At 39.0% G+C, this 20277-nt stretch overlaps 1 pseudogene; it reads left to right on the top strand.

Annotated features, from left to right (window-relative positions):
- The first annotated feature begins 1335 nt into the window (after positions 1–1335).
- Positions 1336–2332, top strand: LOC138421044 (putative olfactory receptor 4A4; annotated as a pseudogene).
- The last annotated feature ends 17945 nt before the right edge of the window (positions 2333–20277 follow it).

The raw sequence follows: 20277 nt of genomic DNA on the forward strand, positions 1-20277 counted from the left end.
ATTTGAAAAGACCCTGATGCTGGGAAAGTTTCAAGGTGGGAGGAGAAGGGGACGACACAGGAATAGATTGTTGGATGGCATCACCAACTTGATGGACATGAGTTTGAGCAAGCTCTGGGAGTTGGTGATGGACAGGGAAGCATAGCATACTGCATGCCATGGGATCGTAAAGAGTCGGACACAACTGAGCAACTGAACTGAACTGAACTAATATGTGTACATACAAATGATTCACTTTGTTATATGGCAGAAACTAATACAATATTGCAAAGCAACTACACTCCAGTTAAAAGAAAAAAAAGATTAAATGAAGAAAATTACAGTTCCTTAAAAATCTGATAGTCAAAGAGTCAGACCAAGTAATTGCTGTAGGAAACAATATGTTATATAATTCTCTATATTTGGTATAGCTCTTTGATAGAGCCAATGAGATTCATGAAAATCAAACAGCATTTGAAACGTGAAGGATTGAATATCTAATAGTGTGAACTATTATAATATTAAGGGAATTACGTCAAAAGTTATTTTTGATGTTATATAAGTCATATTGCAATGGTGTTCACTAAAAACACTACCAATTCAAAGGACTGGGTTGTGGTCTGTTGTTAGTAGTCAGTTTTGTTGTTGCTCAGTTGCTAAGTTGTGTCTGTGTCTGTCTGACTCTTTCCAACTCCCTGGGTTGCAGCACACCAGGCTTCCTTGTCCTTCACTATAGTTGATTGTTATTACCAAGGAGGAAATTTCTGGAAAACAGAGATCTTTCACCAGTTTGTCATTGATGGCTTTTGTGTCAAAAACTGATATAATTTCAATAAAATTCTATTAAATGTATGATTGCTTGTTAGGCCTTTAATTACTCCTTTCTGTAGAAGATGCTCTAAGACATAAAGATATAATCTCTTATAACCCCAACAGAATCATCTGAAGAATAACAGAATTCCCAAATGAAGTCTTCACAGGCTCATTGAAAGAACTCAGTAGATATTTACTGTATGTGTTTTATGTGCAAACCACCATAGAAGGTATAATGATGAAGATGTGTTCCAAAATGTAACAGATATGTTTACAGCCCTGTTCACAATCTCAGTACAGGTCTGGTTCTCCTGAGTTCTTACTTCTGAAACATTTGCTAAGTTGTGGCCGACTCTTTGAGAAAAAATGGACTGTAGCCCGCCAGGCTCCTCTGCCCATAGGATTTTTCAGGCAAGAATAATGGAGTGGGCGGTCATTTTCTTCTGCAGAGATATTCCCAACCCAGGGACTGAGCCTGTGTCTCCTGTGTCTACTGTGTTGATAAGTGGATTCTTTAATACTGAGCCTCCTACAGAAGACTAAATGGGACATAGTGACAAAGTAACAGAATTTATTCTCCTGGGTTTCACTCAGGATCCTGAGGAGCCAATTACATTATTTGTCTTGTTTTTGTTCATTTACCTTGTGACAATGGTGGGAAACTTGCTCTGGACTACCCCTCTCTGGACTACCATGTACTTCTTCATTGCTTATCTTTCTCTCATGGATACAGGTTATTCCACTGCCATTTCACTCAAGTTGATTATAGAATTACTCAGTGGTAAAAAGATACTTTCCTTCCCAGTTTGCATGGGGCAGCTCTTTGTAGAACACTTATTTGGAGGGTCTGAGATTTTCCTTCTGGAGATGATGGCTTATGATCGCTATGTAGCCATCTGCAAGGGACTGCACTACCTGACCATCATGAAGTGACAGGTTTGTATCCTGTTGCTGGAGGTGGCCTGGGTGAGAGGTCTTTTGCCCTCGATGGTTCAATTCCTCTTTGTGTACTGACTCCCCTTCTGTGGCCCCAGTGTCACTGACCACTTCATCTGTGACATTATCCATTGTTGGATCTTGCCTGTACTGACACATTGCAGGTCTCAGGGTGGTTGCTAACGATGGAGCAATCTGTACGGTTATCTTTATCCTCCTGCTAGTATCTTATGGGATCATCCTAAACTCCCTCAGAGCTCACAGTCAGGGAGGAAGGCACAAAGCCCTATCTACCTGCAGTTCCCCCATCACAGTGGTGGTTCTCTTTTTCATTCCCTGTATTTTTATGGGTGTGAGACTTGTTTCCAACTTTCCCATTGATAAATCCATAACTGTGATGTATACCATCATCACTCCAATGCTGAACCCTTTAATATACACTTTGAGAAATTCAGAGGTGAAAAGTGCTATGGCAAAACTCTGGTATAAAAGGTTAACTGCAGGCAATTATAAGAATGTGTCACCCACATTGAATACATTTGTTACTAATCCTAAAGCAATAAATGGGCAGTCGATTCTAACAATGGATGATTTAGTCAACTAAACGAACTCTATGAGGAGGTTTTTTTTTCCATTTATACAAAAGCAACCCAAAAAGTAGAATTAATCGACTAGAGAATCAATCTAATAGAGAAATTCTTCAAGATGAATGAAAGGCACCTGTGTTTGTGTCATTACCAGAAAAAAATAAAGTTTATCTTGTAACTTAATTTTCTCAGTTTTTATTAAAATCAGACTTTAGAAGAAAGAATAGAAAGAATTGTTTCTTTTCAGAAGCGAAAAACAAGCTAATATTGAAAATATATATTTTTTAATCCAAATTAACGGGAGAAAGTCATTTTGGTTAATAGAACATAGTTCTGACACACAAAAAAAAGTTTTTAAAATTTCAAAGTGTTAAAATTATTCTTTCATCATCGTAACTTTCTGTGGATGCATTATGCATTTTCACTTAAGACAATTTCTATTCCTCAAGTAAATGTCTATGTGTTTGCAGCTCAGGATATTACAATTCAGTTCAGTTCAGTTGCTCAGTCGTGTCTGACCCTTTGCAACCCCATGAATCGCAGCACGCCAGGCCTCCCTGTCCATCACCAACTCCTGGAGTTCACTCAGACTCACGTCCGAGTCAGTGATGCCATCCAGCCATCTCATCCTCGGTCGTCCCCTTCTCCTCCTGCTCCCAATCCGTCCCAGCATCAGAGTCTTTTCCAATGATTCAACTCTTTGCATGAGGAGGCCAAAGTACTGGAGTTTCAGCTTTAGCATCATTCCCTCCAAAGAAATCCCAGGGTTGATCTTCAGAACAGACTGGTTGGATCTCTTTGCAGTCCAAGGGACTCTGAAGAGTCTTCTCCAACACCACAGTTCAAAAGCATCAATTCTTCAGTGCTCAGGTTTTTCACAGTCCAACTCTCACATCCATACATGACTACTGGAAAAACCATAGCCTTGATTAGACGGACCTTAGTTGGCAAAGTAATGTCTCTGCTTTTGAATATGCTGTCTAGGTTGGTCATAACTTTTCTTCCAAGGAGTAAGCATCTTTTAATTTCATGGCTGCAGTCACCATCTGCAGTGATTTTGGAGCCCAATAAAATAAAGTCTGATACTGTTTCCAGTGTTTCTCCATCTGTTTCATGATATTTAGACAGGAGAAAATGCTGTGTTTGGCTAAAAATATTTGTGTTTCTCCTTATTATTGTATTATTTGATATAGGAAAGCAAGGTAACAACTGAGAAAAAAGGAAATTTTGAATCATTTATAGCTTCAATAGGGATGCTTGTGGTGATCTTCTATAAAAATGTGTGTATTAAATATTATGACTCCCACCTGTATGTCAGTGTCCTGACAGGAACAGATATTAGTCTTCAAAGAAACAACTGAAAGCTATTCACAAAGTTTTCAAGATAAAGAGACTTTTTAAAATGATGATGTACCTACTTCTAGCAACAGCGAGAAGTCACTAGTATCCAAGCTATGAAGGGGCCAAAGGAAGATATATATATATTTAGAGAATGGTAATAGCTATAAGAATAAGGGTCATTAACAGGAGCCTTGGCTTGATTAGAGAGGTATGATCACTCCAAATCATGGCTCTTAAGGGAAAGTGCTAGGGGAATTAATACATTGGTGATTTTAATTTTCACTCTTAGATCTCCTATTTGCTCCCATGAGTGGGACCTAGAAGAAGAAGTGAAATGAAGTTGCTCAATAGTGTCCAACACTTTACAACCCCGTGGACTGTAGCTTACCAGGCCCCTCCGTCCACAGAATTCTCCAGGCAAAAATACGGAGTGCGTTGCCAAAATGGCAAGTCTGATTGATTGATGTACTTTATAGGCATCAAATTCCTAGGGCCCAGAATAACTTGCAAAGATTAGAATTGCTTTTGTAGGAGCAAATGTAGAATGTATCCTTAATGGTCAATTTTTGCTCTTATCATTCACATTTTGACTATTGGACAAGAAGTAAAACCCTGCCCCAAACATGGGAAATGTACAAGTTCCTTTTACTTCCTTGCCATCAAATAATTTCAACTCAGACACACTCACACCTCATATCTACATTGAAATACAAGCTATCAATGTTATTCATATGCAGTGAAGGTGAAGTCGCTCAGTCGTGCCCAACTCTTTGTGGCCCCATGGTAGTAGCCTGCCCCAACCTCCTCCATCCATGAGATTTTCCAGGCAAGAGTTTTGGACTGGGTTACCATTTCCTTCTGCAGAGGATTTTCCTGACCCAGGGATCGAACCCAGGTCTCTCGCATGTAGGCAGATGCTTTACCATCTGAGCCACCAGGAAAGTCTCTAATCCTTTTGCAATAGAAATCAAATTTTTCTAGCATGATTCCATTGCCAGCAATGGGATTTATAAAAACTACAAATGCCAGCACATTGAGTATTTCAATACTGTACTCAATTGTTCATATTTTACCTGTGAAACAAACCAAATGTAAATGCTTAATATATAATACAAATCCACAGATTCTTCATAGAAGAAAACAATGGAAGAATGATTTTCTACATGTCACTTGTTCATTAGTTCTTCAGTAATATGTCTTGAGCTTTTTCAAATATAATGTATACACCACTACCTATGTTTTTCAACATTTTATATCTAGATCCTAAATGGTATAAACAAGGATGCATACAGTCAGGTTGTTTTTATAAACTTTTGATTTTTCTTCTGTTTTGCATCTTACAATAATGAATACAAGGAGACAAAGAAAAACGCAGTAGCAAGAGAAAAAAAAGAAAAGTGGAAAGGGCTAAAGAAACAAATGGAATAGAACATGTTTCTGAGTGATAGGGAAACATAAGTTCAGTGAATTTCAGAATTATGGGCCCATTGCTTTGCTGTGATGCAATGTGAGATTGCATTTCTGTTTTATATATCACAGAGTGTATGTGTCCCTCTCAATTTTCCGATTTACACCTCCCCAACTATACCCCTCCTTATAACCATCAGTTTATTTTCTACATCTGTAACTCAAATTCTGTTTTGTAGATAAGTTAATCTGTAGTCTTGTTTTATATTCTACATATAAGTGATATATGATTGATATATGATATTTTTCTTTCTCTATTTGACTTACTTCACTCAGTATGACCATCACTAGGTCCATACATGCGGCAACAAATGACATTTTGTTCATTTTATGGCTTAGTAATATTTCATTATGTATATATATCACATCTCCTTTGTGAATTCCTTTATTGATGGACAGTTAGGTTGCTTTCATGTTCTGGCTATTGGGAATACTGCTGCAATGAACATTGTGTGCATATATTGATTCAAATTATGATTTTCTTCAGATATATGCTCAGGAATGGAATTGCAGGGTCATATGGTAGCTTAATTTTTTATTTTATAAGGAATCTCCATACTGTTCTTCATAGTGGCTGTAACCAATTTACATTCCCACCAAGAATGTAAGAGGGTTCTCTTTTCTCCACGTCTTTTCCAGCACTTAATGTGTGTGTGTGTGTGTGTGTGTGTGGTTTTTGTTTTTTATGATAGCCATTTTGACTAGTTTTGACTAGTTTTTGACATAGTTTTGATTTGCATTTCTCTAATAATTGGCAGGGCTTCCCTGGTGGCTTAGAGGTTAAAGTGTCTGACCACAATGCGGGAGACCTGGGTTTAATCCTTGGGTCAGGAAGATCCCCTGGAGAAGGAAATGGCAACCCACTGCAGTATTCTGGCCTGGAGAATCCCATGGACAGAGGAGCCTGGTGAACTACAGTCCACGGGGTCGCCATCTAATGTATAATAGCCGAGACATGGAAGCAACCTAAATGTCCATTGACAGAGGAATGGATAAAGATGATATGGTGCATATATACAAAGGAATATTACTCAGTCATTAAAAAGAATGAAATAATGCCATTTGCAGCAACCTGGATGGCCTATGATATTGTCATACTGAGTGAAGTAAGTTATACAGAGAAGGAGAATTATCATATATCATCCCTTGTAAGTGGAATCTACAAATATGCCGGGGTCCAGCCCCGGTGGATCCAGGGAATTCAAAGGGTGGACGGCGTTGGTGTGGAAAGACTTGTTTATTTATTAATGTAAGATTAGATTAAGAAACTGTAGCATAGTAGGAAGATTAAGTGGAGGAAGAGGGCTGCATAGCTTGGTTTACACGGAAGGCCAATAAAATTCCAGACAAGGAACTTGCACCATTTACGTTGGGCCACTGGCGCCTGCTTGAATATCTAAGGGTGCCTCACCTTAAGCTCCCTTTCGCGCGGGTCTTAACAGCCAGGGCAAGTAAGTAGACCTGGCGAGCCTCCGCGCCCCAGGTGGAGATTCAGCCTGAAGTTAAAGTAAAGAGCAGAGAGAGGGAAAGGAGAGAAGAAGAGAGAGAAAGACACAGGGGGAGCCAGAGTCCCAAGAAACCAGGCCGAGAGACTAGTTCGAGAAACTGGTCCGAGAAACTGGTTCGAGAAGCTGGCCCCATCCTTTATTGTTTAGAAGGCCTTTTATACTTTTGATAAAACATGGAGATCAATGGGTAACACAAAATTATGTAGCGTTCGCAGCCCAGACTCTTTCTGTATATCATTTTGTGTACAAAAGGTCTCAGGTGATTTACATTATCTTCTGGCCGAGAGGCTTGTTAACACTTTTTGGCTCTCTTCCTTAATGAATGTTAATTTTGTTTCCCCTGAAGTGTTTTTCTTTAATCTGCATCTCCTAAAAGCGCTAAAGTTACATCTCTATAGAACAAAGGTGCTGTGGATTATAACAAAGAAGGTACTTCACTCAAAGATCTAATGTTGCTAATACAAGGTCTACTACTTGTTTTTCTGTATACCAACTATATCTACAAATAAAGGATATGAAAATTTAGCAGCGAGCATTGATTCAACAAATGAAACTTTTAATCAGTCCTATTTTAAAGATTTTGACTCCTCGGGAGCTCCTACATTCCTAGGATGTTTTAAGCTTCCTGTGCCTCCTGCGGTCAGGAGGCCTCAAACAATCACATGCGCAGCTGTACGAGTCCTGCAGGCAGGCTAGAAAGCCATCAGAGGGTTTTTTGGATTGAAAGAAAGCCATCAGAGGGTTTTTTGGATTGAAACACTCTTTCAAATGCAGAAGACTAAAGCCCTGAATTGACTTTTTCCAGAAAATGTCAGAAGAGTGGAAAAGCAGAGCACAAAAACCGGCAGATTTTTGTTGGGGTACATGCTTAGGAATTTCCAGAGGGGTCCCTGAAGTCTGAGCAAGTCTTGCGTATGTCAGCTTCCTTCCTCATGACCTTGTCACGGGCAGGATTCCTCACACTGGCTCCCAGCACAAAGAAATGGTACAAATGAACTTGCAAAACAGAAAAAGACTCCCAGACTTACAGAACAAAGTTATGGTTGTCAGGGGAAAAGATAGGGGGAAGGGATAGTTAGGGAACTTGGGATGGACATGTACACACTGCTATAATTTAAATGGATAATAGAGACAGACCTACTGTATAGTACATGGAACTCTGTTCAATGCTACGCCACAGCCTGGATGGGAGGGGAGTTTGGGGAAGAATGGACTCATGTATATGTATGACTAAATCCCTTCGCTGTTCACCTGAAACTATTACCACATTGTTAATTGGCTATAGCCATATACAAAATAAAAAGTTTTAAAAAATTAGTATGATTGACTCTTTTACACAATTACGGCTATGCTGTATCTTGGGATTGCTACTTTCCTCTTCTTTTCAATCCTCTCTGCAAGTTCTCTCACTCTCCTCTCAAGCTTAGACCATAAACTCCAGATTGTTCTGCTGGAATTTGATGCTTATTTATTTATTTAGAATCAATTTGGAACTTGCTTATTCTCAGTGTCTCAGTTACGATAAAGTGTTAGTTATATGTGAACTTATGTGTTTATTCCATTGTACTGTTTGTTTTAAAAGACCATGTGTAGAGAGATTCAGATTTAAGGACTTGCCATTGCTATATTAAAGATTCCTGGGTTTGGTTTCTATACTTTACTATAGTAATTTATAATAGTGTCTTTCAAATTGTAAGTCCTAGTTACTTATTTCTGCATTTCTTTTTTTTTTTTTTAGGATCTTTTTTTAACTTTATTTTGTATTTGAATATATACAATTAACGAATATGTTGTGATAGTTTCAAATGAACTGCAAAAGGATTTAACCATAAATATACATGTATCCATTATCCCCTAAACTCCCCTCCCATCCAGGCTGCCATTAACACTGAGCAGAGTTCCATGTGCTATGGTATGGAATCTTTTTTCCTGTTACTCACAAATTCACTTTTTCAGTGGAAAGGCATTCCACCCAACTTCTAGTAGGCCTCTTCATAGAACATATGTGCCTTCCACAGAAGAAACTGGCAGGATGGTCATAGACTTGGAAAAGCAGCAAGTACTACAAATGTAGCTTGAAGTTTTAGTACTGATTTCATGCCTAATAACAAAATTAACTGGGTAGAAATCAAAAAACACTTGAATTAAGAAATTAAAGAACATTTGAATTATTAGTTTGAAGAATGGGCCCATCCTCTACCACTTTTATATGTTTTGAATGGTATAATTATTAGGCAGAATCTATAGAGTATGCATAAAAATTCTAACATAATGTATCACTGCTCTCATATTTCAACCTGAACCCAGGTTCTCAAACTTCAGATCAGGTCATTTGATGTTTCAGTTCAGTTCAGTTCAGTCACTCAGTCGTGTCTGACTCTTTGCAACCCCATGGACTGCAGCCAGGCCTCCCTGTCCATCACCAAGTCCCGGAGTTTACTCAAACTCATGTCCATTGAACTGGTGATGCCATCCAACCATCTCATCCTCTGTCATCCCCTTCTCCTGCCTTCAATCTTTCCCAGCATCAGGATCTTTTCAAATGAATCAGCTCTTCGCATCAGCTGGCCAAAGTATTAGAGTTTCAGCTTCAACATCAGACCTTCCAGTGAACTCAGGACTGATCTCCTTTAGGATGGACTGGTTGGATCTCCTTGCAATCCAAGGGACTCTCAAGAGTCTTCTCCAACACCGCAGTTCAAAAGCATCAATTCTTCAGGGCTCAGCTTTCTTTATAGTCCATCTCTCACATTCATATATGACTACTAGAAAAACCATAGCCTTGACTAGTCAGGCCTTTGTTGATAAAGTAACGTCTCTGCTTTTTATTTATTTTTTTTTCTTTAAAATTTTAAAATCTTTAATTCTTACATGCATTCCCAAACATGAACCTCCCTCCCACCTCCCTCCCCATAACATCTTTCTGGGTCATCCCCATGCACCAGCCCCAAGCATGCTGCATCCTGCGTCAGACATAGACTGGCGATTCAATTCACATGATAGTATACATGTTAGAATGTCATTCTCCCAAATCATCCCACCCTCTCCCTCTCCCTCTGAGTCCAAAAGTCCGTTATACACATCTGTGTCTCTTTCCCTGTCTTGCATACAGGGTCGTCATTGCCATCTTCCTAAATTCCATATATATGTGTTAGTATACTGTATTGGTGTTTTTCTTTCTGGCTTACTTCACTCTGTATAATCGGCTCCAGTTTCATCCATCTCATCAGAACTGATTCAAATGAATTCTTTTTAACGGCTGAGTAATACTCCATTGTGTATATGTACCACAGCTTGCTTATCCATTCATCTGCTGATGGACATCTAGGTTGTTTCCATGTCCTGGCTATTATAAACAGTGCTGCGATGAACATTGGGGTACATGCGTCTCTTTCAATTCTGGTTTCCTCAGTGTGTATGCCCAGAAGTGGGATTGCTGGGTCATAAGGTAGTTCTATTTGCAATTTTTTAAGGAATCTCCACACTGTTCTCCATAGTGGCTGTACTAGTTTGCATTCCCACCAACAGTGTAGGAGGGTTCCCTTTTCTCCACACCCTCTCCAGCATTTATTGCTTGCAGATTTTTGGATCGCAGCCATTCTGACTGGTGTGAAGTGGTACCTCATTGTGGTTTTGATTTGCATTTCTCTAATAATGAGTGATGTTGAGATTATTTTCTTCCAGACAAAGTTTGATTTGAAATTTTGCATGAGAATGTTATCTAAGTTAAACGGTACTTTAAGTCAATTGATTAGTGACAATCTTATTAAATATGTCTATCATACACAGACTTTCACTTTATTCCAGTGCCATCTTAGATTTGAGAGTTTCAAATATACACTGATTAGCTGAAAATAAAGGATTCTTGTTTAAGCAACCTTACTGCTTTGCTATTAATAAGAGATGTGCATGCATGCTAAGTTGTTTCAGTCATGTCCAGCTCTTTGTGATCCTATGGACTCTAGCCTGCCAAGCTCCCCTGTACATGAGATTCCCCAGTCAAAAATCCTGGAGTGATTTGCCACGTCCTCCTGAAGAAGATATTCCCAACCCAAGGATGAAATCATCTCCTACATGTCTTGAATTGGCAGATGGGTTCTTTACCACTAGCGTCACCTAGGAAGCCCAAAGTGAAAGAAAGTGAAGTCGCTCAGTCATGACTGACTCTTTGAGGCCCCATGGATAGTAGCCTGCCCCAAGCTCCTCCATCCATGGGATTTTCAAGGCAAGAGTACTGGAGTGGGTTGCCATTTCCTTCTCCAGGGAATCTTCCCAACCCAGGGATCAAACCCAGGTTTCTCACACTGTAGACAGACTTTTTACCATCTGAGCCACCAGGGAAGTCCAAGTAAGAGGCTTATTTTTTGCTATTAGAAGACTCTATTTTCATTTAACTCCCCTAAAATGATTGGCCAGGAGAAGCCTCTGAAAATATACCATGCACTGAAAAAAAAAAAATCTCAGTCCTCTAGAGCATGATTCTTCAGTGAATTTAATCTTGAACAAACCTTGGGAACAAACTTTTTTTTAACAACTAAATGAAGTGACTTATTGTTCATTGTTGATTAAGTGCCCATTCATATCTTCCCCTTACCTGGAAGATTTCTCCTTGGGTATTAATGTCACTGTCAAGATGTAAAATAAAATATATTAGTTCCCTAACTATGAAACATATTAGAATGGTCAAATAAATGTTTTAAAATATACAAAATAAAGTCAATTTCTGTAATAATACAATGTTTTACAGTTTTGACTAAAACATTGTTAAAATTATTCAATTAATTTGTTCATGAAGTTTTAAATTTGTTCTTGATATATTTTCAATAACAGCTTTCAAATTCAGTGACATCAACTGTATGATTTTGAAGCCAGTTCTGAGTAATTCTACAATCTAGAGTGTAAAAAGCTTATAAACGTTGAACAAGATGTTCATGCTTTGTGCAGGCAGAGAGATGTATCCAAATAACAAAGCACTTCCAGTTGCAGGCACTAAGTGTGTCCTGATTTTTTTCTCTGCACTCACTCCTACCTTATCTTCATCAAACTAAACACTCATTTTCAAGAACCAAAGATAAAATTCGAGAAGCCTGAATTTGGAACAAGAGACAAAAGAAGAAATAGAAAACCCAGGTAACACATTCATAAAAATCTTCCTTGCTATGAAAAGAGGGCAAAATAGAGTTATTTGAAATTAATCATGTATATTTCTTAAGGAGCTGATTTATTTATTGTTTGACTTTTTAAGTATTTTATGCCAAAAGTTCCAGGAATAATATAGTATGTACATTTACTCCATTTTACAAAATACTATTGGAATAAGTCCAATGACGATAATGTTCGCCAATATTTTGTATTAAGATTGTTTAAATTCAAACTGAAATAGAGTTTAAATACAACATAACAAAATATAACAGGACATGCATATGGTCTGCACAATAATTTTTTCTAATGTTTCATATACTGTTCATGGGGTTCTCAAGGCAAGAATACTGAAGTGGCTTGCAATTCCCTTCTCCAGTGGACCACGCTTTGTCAGACCTCTCCACCATGACCTGCCCATTTTGGGTTCCCCCTCAGGCATGGCTTGGTTTTATTGAGTTAAACAAGGCTGTGGTCCTAGTGTGATTAGATGGACTAGTTTTCTGTGAGTATGGTTTCAGTGTGTCTGTTCTCTGATGCCCTCTTATAACATCTACCATCTTACTTGGATTTCTCTTACCTTGGGCATGGGGTATCTCTTCACAGCTGCTCCAGCAAAGTGCAGCCACTGCTCCTTACCTTGGACAAGGGGTATCTCCTTACCGCCACCATTCCTGACCTTCAACATGGGATAGCTCCTCTAGGCCCTCCTGCGCCTGCCAAACACCGCCCCTCTGGATGTTCCTCCTGGCCGCCAACCCTGGCCTCTGGCATGGGTGGCTCCTCCAAGCTGTCGCCCCTGGCCTCGGGCTCGGGGTGGCTCCTCAGGGTCACCACCCCTGGCCTCGGACATGGGGTGTCTCCTACCGGCCGCCCCTGACCTCGGACGCAGGGTAGCTCCTCCTGGCCGCCTCTGACCTCAGACGAGGGATAGCTCCTCCTGGCTGCCGCCCCTGACCTCAGACGCGGGGTGTCTCCTCCCAGCCGCCCCTGACCTCGGATGCAGGGTAGCTCCTCTCGGTCAACGCCCTGACCTGGAACACAGGGGGTCTCCTCCCAGCCACCACTGACCTCTGATGCGGGGTTTCTCCTCCCGGCCGCCACTGACCTCGGACGTGGGGTAGCTTCTGTCGGATGTGCTTAGTGCACCAGCTCTCACAGCTGCCTGCGCTTAGTGTGCCAGCTCTCACAGCCACCTGCACTTAGTGTGCTGGCTCTCACAGCCACCTGCGCTTAGTCCTTGAGAATCCCATGAACAGTATGAAAAGGCAAAATGATAGGATACTGAAAGAGGAACTCCCCAGGTATTAGGTGCCCAATATGCTACTGGAGATCAGTGGAGAAATAACTCCAGAAAGAATGAAGGGATGGAGCCAAAGCAAAAACAATATCCAGCTCTGGATGTGACTGGTGATAGAAGCAAGATCTGATGCTGTAAAGAGAAATATGCATAGGAACCTGGAATGTCAGGTCCATGAATCAAGGCAAGTTGGAAGTGGTCAAACAAGAGATGGCAAGAGTGAACGTCGATATTCTAGGGATCAGCGAACTAAAATGGGCTGGAATGGGTGAATTTAACTCAGATGACCATTATATCTACTCCTGTGGGCAGGAATCCCTCAGAAGAAATGGAGTAGCCATCATGGTCAACACAAGAGTCAGAAATGCAGTACTTGGATGCAATCTCAAAAAAGACAGAATGACCTCTGTTCATCTCCAAGGCAAACAATTCAATATCACAGTAATCCAAGTCTATGCCCCAGCCAGTAATGCTGAAGAAACTGAAGTTGAATGGTTTTATGAAGATCTACAAGACCTTTTAGAACTAACACTAAAAAAGATGTCCTTTTCATTATAGGGGACTGGAATGCAAAAGTAGGAAGTCAAGAAACACCTGGAGTAACAGGCAAATTTGGCCTTGGAATGCAGAATGAAGCAGGGCAAAGACTAATAGAGTTTTGCCAAGAAAATGCACTGGTCATAGCAAACACCCTCTTCCAACACACAAGAGAAGACTCTACACATGGACATCACCAGCTGGTCAACACCGAAATCAGATTGATTATATTATATGCAGCCAAAGATGGAGAAGCTCTATACAGTCAACAAAAACAAGACCAGGAGCTGACTATGGCTCAGATCATGAACTCTTTATTACCAAATTCAGACTCAAATTGAAGAAAGTAGGGGAAACCACTAGACCATTCAGGTATGACCTAAATCAAATACCTTATGTTTATACAGTGGAAGTGAGAAATGGATTTAAGGACCTAGATCTGATAGATAGAGTGCCTGATGCACTATGGAATGAGGTTCGTGACATTGTACAGGAGACAGGGATCAAAACCATCCCCATGGAAAAGAAATGCAAAAAAGCAAAATGGCTGTCTGGGGAGGCCTTACAAATAGTTGTGAAAAGAAGACAGGCAAAAAGCCAAGGAGAACAAGAAAGATATAAGCATCTCAATGCAGAGTTCCAAAGAATAGCAAGTAGAGATAAGAAAGCCTTCTTCAGCGATCAATGCAAAGAAATAGAGGAAAAGAACAGAATGGGAAAGACTAGAGATCTCTTCAAGAACTTTAGAGATACCAAGGAAACATTTCATGTAAAGATGGGCTCGATAAAATACAGAAATGGTCTGGACCTAACAGAAACAGAAGATATAAGGAAGAGGTGGCAAGAATACACAGAAGAACTGTACAAAAACATCTTCATGACCCAGATAATCACGATGGTGTGATCACTCATCTAGAGCCAGACATCCTGGAATGTGAAGTCAAGTGGGCCTTAGAAAGCATGACTACCAACAAAGCTAGTGGAGGTGATGGAATTCCAGTTGAGCTGTTTCAAATCCTGAAAGATGATGCTGCCATAGTGCTGCATGCAATATGCCAGCAAATTTGGAAAACTCAGCAGTGGCCAGAGGACTGGAAAAGGTCAGTTTTCATTCCAATCCCAAAGAAAGGTAATGCCAAAGAATGCTCAAACTACCGCACAATTGCACTCATCTCACATGCTAGTGAAGTAATGCTCAAAATTCTCCAAGCCAGGCTTCAGCAATACGTGAACCAGAAACTTCCTGATGTTCAAGGTGGTTTTAGAATAGACAGAAGAACCAGAGATCAAATTGCCAACATCTGCTGGATCATGCAAAAAGCGAGAGATTCCCAGAAAAACATCTATTTCTGCTTTATTGACTATGCCAAAGCCTTTGACTGTGTGGATCACAAGAAACTGTGGAAAATTCTGAAAGAGATGGAAATATCAGACCACCTAACCTGCCTCTTGAGAAATCTGTATGCAGGCCAGGAAGCAACAGTTAGAACTGGACATGGAACAACAGACTGGTTCCAAATAGGAAAAGGAGTACATCAAGGCTGCATATTATCACCCTGCTTATTTAACTTGTATGCAAAGTACATCATGAGAAACGCTGGTCTGGAAGAAACACAAGCTGGAATCAAGATTGCTGTGAGAAATATGAATAACTTCAGATATGCAGATGACATTAACTTATGGCAGAAAGTGAAGAGGAGCTAAAAAGCCTCTTGACAAAAGTGAAAGAGGAGAGCGAAAAAGTTGGCTTAAAGCTCAACATTCAGCAAACGAAGATCATGCCATCCGGTTCCATCACTTTATGGGAAATAGATGGGGAAACAGTGGAAACGGTTTCAGACTTTATTTTTGGGGGCTCCAAAATCACTGCAGATGGTGACTGCAGCCATGAAATTAAAAGACACTTACTCCTTGGAAGAAAAGTTATGACCAACCCAGATAGTTTATTCAAAAGCAGAGACATTACTTTGCCAAGTAAGTTCCGTCTAGTCAAGGCTGTGGTTTTCCAGTGGTCATGGATGGATGTAATAGTTGGACTGTGAAGAAGGCTGAGGGCTGAAGAATTGATGCTTTTGAACTGTGGTATTGTCGAAGACTCTTCAGAGTCCCTTGGACTGCAAGGAGATCCAACAAGTCCATTCTGAAGGAGATCAGCCCTGGGATTTCTTTGGAGGGAATGATGCTAAAGCTGAAACTCCAGTACTTTGGCCACCTCATGCGAAAAGTTGACTCATTGGAAAAGACTCTGATGCTGGGAGGGATTGGGGGGCAGGAGGAGAAGGGGACGACTGAGGATGAGATGGCTGGATGGTATCACTGACTCGATGGACGTGAGTCCGAGTGAACTCCGGGAGTTGGTGATGGACAGGGAGGCCTGGCGTGCTGGGATTCATGGAGTCGCCGAGAGTCAGACACAACTGAACGACTCAACTGAATTGAACTGAATGTTTCATATAATTTAGAAAATCAAACAATTATATATTTTGCATCTTCATATATTGAAGATAATGATAGTAAAGATTTTGATATCCTTTCCTTTCTCCAGGGCATCTTTCCAACCGAGGGATTGAACCCATGTCTCCCACATTGCAGGCAGATTCTTTACCAGCTGAGCCACAAAAAAACCCAAGAACACTGGAGTGGGTTTCCTATTCCTTCTCCAGTAGATCTTCCCACCCAGGAATTGAACCAGGGTCTCCTTTATTGCAGGTTCTGTGCTCTGAGGGAAACCCAAAGATTATTATAGTTCTTTACAAGTTGCTACCTTGTACACTGTATTTTTAATGTTCTTGTTTTGTGTAGATATTTAACTCCTTTTCATAATTTGTGTTTTTTTTTTCATTGTTGTGGTAAATTATACAGTAACACTCTCCATCTAACAGAATTTTTTTCATTATTTTAAACTGAAACTCGATGTGTAAAAAAGTAATTCCCTGTCTCCTCATCCCTCCAGTCCCTGTTGTACTGTTATACTTTCTACCTCATTGAATTTGACTATTCTAGGTACCTCATAAAGGGGAGATCATAAAATATAAGTGTTTCTGTGTCTGGCATATTGTGCTTAGCATACTTTCTTCAAGATTCATCTGTTACTTTAATTTCTCCATCTGTTACTGTTAATTTCTTCAAGATTCATCTGATAGCATGTATCAGCATGAAGTGAAGTGAAGTGAAGTGAAGTGAAGTGAAGTCGCTCAGTCATGTCTGACCCTCTGCGACCCATGGACTGTAGCCCACCAAGCTCCTCCATCCATGGGATTCTCCAGGCAAGAATACTGGAGTGGGTTGCCATTTCCTTCTCCAGGGGATCTTCCAGACCCAGGGATTGAACCCAGGTCTCCCACATTGCAGACAGACGCTTTAACCTCTGCACCAATTGTATATACCATTGTCTGTATATACCATAATTTGTTTGCACATTCGTTAATTGATGGCCATTAGAGTTGTCACCACCTTTAGGCTATTGTGAAAAATGCTTCTATGAACACTGATGTATAAACGTTAAAATCTCTGCTTCCTATTCCTTTGTGTATAAACCCCAAATAACATTTTGATATGTAAATCAATAGCTTATTATTATAAAAGGGAACTCAAAACTTGAAATGTAAAAACCTTACATTCAGAGACTTTATTTACTTGTTAGACTCATCAATTTGTACTTACACCTAGCTGGAGAGTGAATTTTAGTGTCTGTGGAAATACAATTCATGAACTGTGTTCTATACAAAGTATATTAAAGTCTTAGAGAAAATGTCAGCATCTATCTTCAGGGGGTTAATGAACTGGATATTTTCTCATTTTTAGGGTCTTATGAATATTGTAAATGAAACAAGACACATGGCATTAGGCAGTCAGTTGACCTCATAATTTATGGAAAGAAGTTCCCTCAAATTAAATTTAAATGTATTGATACATTTCAAAGAGGAGAGTGAGATATGGAGAAAGAAATAAAAGGGAATGTCCACACAATCATGTGAGTAGTAAAACCGGACATCTTTCAAAACTGCATATGATAATGACCCAATCAATCTCTCCATCCCTCAGGAAAGCATCTTTGGATGAGATGTGACACTAAAGTTAAATGGGGAAACAAAAGAATAATAAAATATATTTTGAGCTTATTTCATGCCTATTATTTGCTAGACAATTTTTTACAATTTTGAAGATCTTCATTTACATTATTCTCTTTAAACCCTATTGTGTTAGATTCTATTATGTTTAATTACAGAGATTATGTTGAATGATTTACCCAGGTTACAAAGTTTGTAAGTACAGATTCTGAGGCTCAAATTCCGAACAAGAGTTTAGAACCTGCACTCTCAAAAAGTACACTGTGGACGTTTAGGGTCACAATATTTATAAAATAAATTTTATATTTATAAAACAAAAGAAAAGTTATATAACTATATATAAGTTTGGCAATATGACATCTCTGATAGTTTTATTTTGTGTGTGTGTGTATTTGTTTCCAAAGTCTATTCAACCATATTCAGGGTTTAGGTGTAACACTTTTGTTATAAAGAAATTGATTTGGAAAATGTGATATTACTTTAAAATTTATCTCTTTTTAACCTAATGAACTGGATAGGCATTTTTTAGGACGTCAAAATTTTTGCTGCATCATTTTAATGGTCACTATAGCTCACGTGGGAAGCAGGTTTTACTATGCCAGTGACAGTGATAGTGTTAATCTGTCAGTTGCGCCCAACTCTTTGTGACCCTGTGGATGGCAGTACACCAGGCTCCTCTGTCCATGGGATTTCCCAGGCAAGGACACTGCAGTGGGTTGCCATTCCCTTCTCCATGGGATTTTCCTGACCCAGGGATCGAATCCAGGCCTCCTGCAGGCAGATAGTGACTGAGCTACAAGAGAAGCCCCAGATTTTACTATATAGACAGTTAAAGAGAAACATATTTAGGCATGAATTGCTATCACATGTTTCAAAAGAATATGTACCAAAATTTTCAGAAACTGAAATTTCAGTCTATAATTTCTAATATATTACTGAATGAAAATGTTTCTCAGTATTTTACACTTTGCATATCCATGTAGATGTTTTGTTTTTCCTCCTTATGTTGTTGAATTTGTCATTGTGTAGACCTACTTAATTTATCTTACTTCATTTATCATTGTGGGATAGTTGACATGAATTTACATGTTCTGAGGATTCTTTAAAGATTTATTTGTTCCAATTGATTATATTAAGAAGTTTGAAGAATATCCCAAGTGTTTGAAGCAGATATATTTATTTTAATAAAATATAATATCGATAAAATATAGGATTTTGTATCATGTCTTGTCAAATTAATGGTTTAAACCATTTAGAGGAATAAATGTGTTCATAAGAATATTTTAAAAGTGAACTATTTCTTGATCACTTAAAATATATGAGGCACACTCAGATTCCAGAGAAACAGTTATTAAGACATGTTTATTGTCCCAACAAACTCAACAGATGAAAGCATAAAACCAGCTATAAACATATAAATGTTTTAAATGCTCAGAAGGTCAAAGGGTTAGACTCTCCTACTGGAAGTTATCTCTTGAACACAGGACAACTTCCAGGAACCACAAGTATTTATTTTCCATTACAAATGATTATGTGGTTATGTCATTGTGAGTGGAGATATTTAACTATGTACGTATACAATGAACAGCCAGAACCTTGAAGATGGAACTCTGAGGCAACTGGTTTCTTCAATTCACATACCTTCAGAATTTTCTTTTCTTTTCTTTATTTGACCTAGAAGTATAAAGATTCTGAGAGGCAAATCCTGATGCTGATTCTGAGTTACCCTCCAATCCATCTCTAGCTGGACAGCTCAGGAAATCCTCCACTCCTTGTTCATTCAGTACCCTCAACCCAAACTGTTGGCTGATTTCAAAGCATATTTTATTTAATATTTAGTCTTTGCTGTTTTGAATCTACATTTTCTCAGTCGTCTCTTATTTTCTTTCTTCCTTCTTTCTCACTTTTATTTTCCCTCTGATATCTGAGCATAAATTGAATTACCAAATGCACAAAGAAGAGAACAATCTTCCACCTTTCACAAATGACAGTCTGTAAATTAGACACTGAGATGGAGCACACTTAAAATAATTTTGCCAAAATGAAGTTAAACGCATTACATGTAAAACTGGCCATGGATCTATTTTCCTCAAGTGAGGATTGTCCTGCTTTTCATATAGACTCAAAAAACCAGGAACTTACAATATGAACCAAATAATGAGTTTAATTTATTGATTACTATAATAGTTAAACAACCTTCAATACACACTAATTAACTCTGGTTAATATAAAGATGATCTACCAGCAAAAGTGTTAGCATGTCATTTAGGATAAAGGCTTCAATGACAAAAATTCAGAAACTCATAGTATCTGGAAATATCGTCATCTTTCCAAGAAAAGTATGAGTTTTCCTAAGATGCCTGAGCAAAATCAAATAATAGCTCTAGATTTTTGGCATGGAATTCTTTCTACTATACCAAGATTCTGCTTAAAATTTTTATTTTGGCATCCTGAATTGAGCTATGGCTAGCAATAATCAAATCTAAACAGCTATGTAAATCAAGAAATGTGTCTATGTAGTACTCATTAACATAGATTTGTATTATCTATTATTTTCCTCCAATAACCTAGACTATAATAAATGTCTGTTTAGTGTGTCT

The sequence above is a fragment of the Ovis canadensis genome, chromosome 15 (assembly GCF_042477335.2).
Source record: "Ovis canadensis isolate MfBH-ARS-UI-01 breed Bighorn chromosome 15, ARS-UI_OviCan_v2, whole genome shotgun sequence".
NCBI classification, from domain to species: Eukaryota; Metazoa; Chordata; class Mammalia; order Artiodactyla; family Bovidae; genus Ovis; species Ovis canadensis.